This window comes from Plecotus auritus, assembly GCF_963455305.1.
Source record: "Plecotus auritus genome assembly, chromosome: 6".
Taxonomy (NCBI): Eukaryota; Metazoa; Chordata; class Mammalia; order Chiroptera; family Vespertilionidae; genus Plecotus; species Plecotus auritus.
The window spans coordinates 146,779,576-146,785,575 of NC_137773.1; the positions used below are offsets into that span (position 1 = coordinate 146,779,576).

The following is a 6,000-nucleotide window of genomic DNA, read 5'->3' on the forward strand; positions in this document are numbered from 1 at the left end:
GGCAACATGATTTTATTTTTTTAAACATCAATACTATTAGATTTACCACATACTTTACCAATTCTTCTCTGCCTCTTTATTCTTATGTTCCACTCTTAGAGTCTAGCCACAATTTTCTTCTTGCTGAAGAATATCCTTTAATAGTTCTTTCTACTATGTCCTATGTATGATAAACTGTCTTGGTTTTGTAAGCATGAACATGTTTTTATGTGGTAAACTCTCTTACTCTTATGTTTTATTGCATATTCACTAGTTCTAACATGATATTTAACTAAAGATGTTAGTCCATTGTTCTGCCATTTTGTTATTTTTGAAAGCAAGAAGTCTTCTACCAATTAGTTTGTTATTCCTTCTGTATTTGATTCTGCTATTAATTTTAGCATATTCTTAGATGTTCCTTTTCCTTTGGTGTTCTAGAGTTTTATTGTAATGTCTCTGGGGTAAATTCTATTTTTATTTGGCTGAGTGGAATTTAATTAACTATCAATATGGAAACTTATCTCTTGACTGAAATCCCACAAAATCTTAGGTTCTATATCTTATAATATCCCACATATCCCCATCTCTGGGAATCCAATCAGATATCCTATATAATAAAAGCCTAAAATGCAAATTGTTCTACCTGGAGTTCAACTGCTCGCTATGACGTGTGCTGACCACCAGGGGGCAGTGCGGAATATGGCGGGTGTCAGCGATGCAGCGCTGGCAGTGAGCAGCGGTAGAGGTGCTGCTGGTCCCAATGGGCCCCAAGGACAGCAGGAAGGCGCAGCAGGATGGTGGAGCAAGTGAGTGGGCAGCTCCAGGCCAAGGCAGGTGCGAGTAGGGGCCTGATCACCCCGCCAATCACCCCACAGATAGCAACCAGCGGCAGCGGAGGGGGAGAGGGGACCCCATGGCATTTATTCGTGAGGGAAAAATTAGCTAAAATACAATCTCATAAACCACTTGCTTATTTTTATAAGTGCCTATGTCTAAAGTCTCTAAGATTTCCCTGGAGGCTATGGAAAGCCTTTACCCCACCTCTGACCACTCCTTATGCAAATGGTTCTTGAAATTTTTTTTAAATAAAAAAGCTTTTAAAATATTCAAGTGAAACTGCAGTTTTTTTGTTAGAGATCAGGCTGTGGTATTTAATAATGCTAGTAAAAATTTATCATAAGGTTAACTTTTTGTATTCAAACTTTCTATCTTACTTGTATTACATTGAGTCCTTAAAAATTAGTTTATTCAGTCCTCATTGGTGAAGCTCAGAGGAGAGAAGGAAATTTTACGAAATTAAATAGTATGTGTCGGATTTGTTAAGTGAATGAACAAATGATTTTTCTCTATCATCACATCTGAAGATTCTTATTCATTATCTCTGTGAGTAATACTGATTTCCTATTTTTAGTGTTCTCTCTTTCCATTTCCAATAGTCATGTAGTAGAACTGCTTTTTCTCTAATAATGTCTTTTAGTTTGCTTTTCTTATTTCATTTTTTAACCTTCTTAGCTTCATACATACTATTTCTAGTTCAGTATTTCCAGTTTCAATTCTGTCTAAACTTTTGTTTAACCTGTTCATTGTATTTCTTGCTTCCATGTTTCCATATTTAATCCCTAGAAGTGTTTTTTAGTTCCCTTTTAGTTCCTTTTTTAGTTACAGCTGACCTATTAATTCAGGTGTACACTATAGCAATTAGACATTTATATACCTTACAATCACCCTGGTAAGTCCAGTACCCACCTGGCACCAACATACTAATTGCAATATTATTGACTATATTCCCTATGCTGTACTTTATCATTAGTTCCTTTTTAAAGCTGCCATATTTAACAAATATGTATTAAGTGCCTACTACGTACCAGGCACTTTTCCAAACTCCAAGAATACAGGCAAGAACAAAACATTTAAAAATCACTGCCTTCATGGAGTGCAATAATTCACCCAATAAATAATGCTGTCTTGCATTAAAGTAGTAGCAAGAGGAGTGATATGAAGCTGCATGTAGTCGGATATATTTTGAAGACAGAGAAAACAGGATTTCTTGTGAAAGGTGTGAGAGAGTCAAGGATAAATTAAGAGTTTGGGGCCTGAGCACAAAAAAGATGGAACTATTATTTTCTGAGATTGGAAGGACCTTGAGCAGATATAGAAAAAAAAAAAAAAAGATGTTCCATTTTCAACATGTTGTTTGAAGTGCCAGGAGGCGGGGCTTAAAATGAGAGGCAGGTCACTTGACATCCCACGTTGTCACTCAGTGCGCTGGAGGGCAAGACCTAAGCCCCGCAAGGCTCTCCTAGAATCTGGGGATGCGGGCCTCCCGGGAGGCACCCCCCGAGTTCCCAGGACTCGCTCAGCGATGCCCGACCCTTCACCCAGCCCACCCCCAGCTTGTCTCACCTGTCGCCGTCGCTGAGGGACACTTGCCCTCTGCCAGGCCCCAGGAGCACCGCCCGCAGCGCCACTCGGGTGATTGGCAGGCCGCCCCCTCAGCCCCAGCTTCTATGCTGCGCCCTGGTGGGAACCGCAGTCCGGAGGACCCGGACCCGCCAAGCGCCGCCGAATTGAGGAGCCCGCGGGCCCTGGAGACGGAATGGCGCCCAGCCTGCAAGGCCCAGCGGAGTCCCGGGCCGCCGAAGCGCTCACCTCCGTGGTGGTCCTGGCTGCAGGCTGTGCTCTGCAGCTGCCTCTGGACGGCGTCGACCTGGTGCTGGAGCCCGCGCCTACGTCGGTCCTGCAAGTGTGTCTGGGAGGGCACACCCTCGTGCTGGTCCCCGAGACCCTCTTGGGCTTGGGAGCCGGGGCGCACTCGCCTGTCGGCCTGGGACCCGGCGCTCCCCTGGACGCTCCCGGGGGAGGCGTCGCCATCCAGCAGGGATTCTTCTGCGCATTTGTCCCAGAGATCGCCGTCCCACAAGAGGCCTACCACGAGGACGCGGCCCCCGGGTTCCTGACTCCTTGGATGGTCGCTGCAGCCGGCTCAGTCCTGGAACGGGGTTAGGCAGCCACCCGCACGGCCCCATCAGAGAGCCGTGGCCCCGAGCCCCCACGCCTAGTCCAGAGAGACGCCCGCCTGGTCCCTACTACAACCTGGACTTCCACCTTTGGGAGCCCTTCCCCAGCTCACCACTCCAACTTCTACCTCCGTCTCCCAGTCCAGGTCCTCAGGTGCGCCCCCTGCGCCCTCTGGGTCCTGCGCGCAAGCGGGGAGAGGCCTGTTCCAGGGATGAAATGCCCCACCATTCCTTGCCACCGGACTCTGGCGCTAGTGATCTACCAAGGCTCGCTATAAGCTCTTACCACTACTTAGAGATGTAGCATCTTCATTCATAGACAGTGGGCAGCTGCGGTTTTTGTTGGTTTTGTTAGTTTTGTTAGTAAAATGCCTTGATCCATAGCAGGCAAGGACATTTTTAAAAAGCAGATTCTTGTTAGGTCCTTTAGCAAAGAGCCACATATAGCTAACCATAGATTTTTAGGTTCCTTGTCTCTGTTGCGTGAGCTGCTTTTTTCACCTCTCTTTCACCTTCAGCCAAATCCATTCTCGTTTCACCCCTACTGTTACCTCAAACTCATCTCAACTTTTTTCCCAAATTTATCTTTTTTCCCCAACACCTCCTCCATGCATCTCTCCTTTCTCTCCATTCCAGGTTGTTGTTGTTCTTTCTTTTTGTAGTTATGAATATATCTGTGTATTTCCCTAATGTTCTCTGAGGAGTTTCTGATCAGCTTTTTTTTTTTTTTTTTTTTTTTTTTTTTTTTTTTTTTGCATGCACAGTATTTATTAAGAAGAGCCTGGACCCTAACTGGTTTGGCTCAGTGGATACAACATCGGCCTGCGGACTCAAGGGTCCCGGGTTTGATTCCTGTCAAGGGCATGTACCTTGGTTGCAGGCACATCCCCAGTAGGGAGTGTGCAGGAAGCAGCTGATCAATGTTTCTCTCTCATCGATGTTTCTCTCTCATCAATGTTTCTAACTCTATCCCTCTCCCTTCCTCTCTGTAAAAAATCAATAAAATATTAAAAATAAAAAAGAAGAAGAAGAGCCTTGCAAAAGAAGGCAAAGTAAACAGCAGTGGTCAGAGGGAGAAGTTGAGGTGCTACAGGTCCAGTAACAGCTTCAGGCCACCTCGTTGGGAGCTCTGGAGTTAGAATAGCTGGTCAGAGTTGTCCCACGTTAGGCTGAAACAGGCCAATTCCCTCATTCGTCAGTCCTTGGGCATGCAACACCAGGGAGGGGCCCTGGCCCTGGTCAAGGCAGCTTTCTTCAGCTGAGACCATTTCTAAAGGGGATGGCAGCTGAAGGCTTTCTTCCATAGCACTCCTAGCAGTTATGGGAAGAACTCTCATTAAAGAAGAACCTGGGCCCTGACTGGTTTGGCTCAGTGGCTAGAGCGTTGGCCTGTGGACTAAAGGGTCCCAGGTTCGATTCCGGTCAAGGGCATGTACCTTGGTTGCGGGCACATCCCCAGTAGGAGGTGTGCAGGAGGCAGCTGATCGATGTTTCTCTCTCATCGATGTTTCTAACTCTCTATCCCTCTCCCTTCCTCTCTGTAAAAAATCAATAAAATATATTTTAAAAAAAAAGAAGAGCCTGGGTGATGCATCACACTGTCCACCACATTTTCATGATATTGATTTCTTTTTATCTTGATGTCCACCTCCATTTATTCCTGTCTTCAATTATGACTAGCAGTGAAGTGATTATAATATTATTTATGTAAGCCTTGAATATTTGGATAAAGTCTGATCACCAATTTTCTTTATCCCTTCCTTTTTGCTTTTTTAACACCTTTCCCTGGACCTGGTCAATCAAGATAAATACATATTGAAGTAAATGAATAAATGACACAGGTGTGATGCCGTGGACTTTGGGGGATATTTCTAAAATTAGAACATAAAGTTAGTAAAAACAATATTTAATGAAAGGAGGAAGCTATGATATTGATTTGTTACAGAAGCATATAATAAAGGAGGAAGCTATGATATTGATTTGTTACAGTGCCATATTCTCCTGCACTTTAACAATGAATCCAATGGGTATTCTTAATCACGGCAGTCTAGGCTTCCCCTTGACTCCCCCTCAGAATGATAGGAAGAATAGCTACTCACGAGGATGCACTTAGCTTCACAGCATGGATATTTGGTCTGATTTATTATTGAGCATTTTTTCATGCTCATTAGCCCACTATCCAGAATTTTTGGGTGTTATTTCTTAGTACTACTTTCATAATGTTGGTTTCACTATAAAGAAAAAATTTTTTTACAGATAATATAATCATATCCTTTGGTCCCCATTCCCTGTCCCCTCCTCACTGTTGCCAGAGGATTCACAACATTTTATGAATTTGGTGGATATCATCCTAGTCAATATATGAATGCTACATATACTATTTCCAGATATAAATAATCAATATTTATGTTGTTTTATTGACAATTAATTTTACATAACTGGCATCATATTCTTCAATTTACTTTTTTCCTCAACTTTATTTTTGAAATCATAAATTATAAACATATATGGTTCATTTCATAAAGATTTAAGTTTCCATTATATGAATATACCATATTTTATTCACTAATTTAATAATAGATATTTGTGCTTACAGTTTTCAGTATTACAATCAATTATTGAATCATTCATCCTTTATCACTTATAATGCCAATTCAGTTCTGTGCAAAAGTCCACCATGACAATAAACTAAAGACAGTTTTAAATAAACATAAAACTGAATGACTTTGCCACTAGTAACTCCTCTCAAAAGGAAATCCTAAATGATGTACTTCAAACAGAAGAATAGTGATGTCAAGGTGGAAGTTCTGAGAAGTAGGGCAGGAAATAAGAACAAAGTACTACCAGTATATATGTCAGTAATTAATCTAAATGAATAATGGCTGACTAAAACATTAATAAATGTCTTAAGGTGATAAAAACAAAACAAAGATAAGATTAAAATATACACCAACCATCAAGAGAATGAGAAGACAAGCTCAGACTGGGAGAAAATATTTGTAAA

At 42.3% G+C, this 6,000-nt stretch overlaps 1 pseudogene across 1 annotated transcript; it reads left to right on the forward strand.

The window, feature by feature from the left end:
- The first annotated feature begins 739 nt into the window (after positions 1-739).
- Positions 740-3,300, forward strand: LOC308251852 (proline-rich protein 23C-like; annotated as a pseudogene). Its single transcript has 2 exons — positions 740-785; positions 2,463-3,300. The product of its transcript is annotated as a proline-rich protein 23C-like (transcript).
- Positions 3,301-6,000: the final 2,700 nt, after the last annotated feature.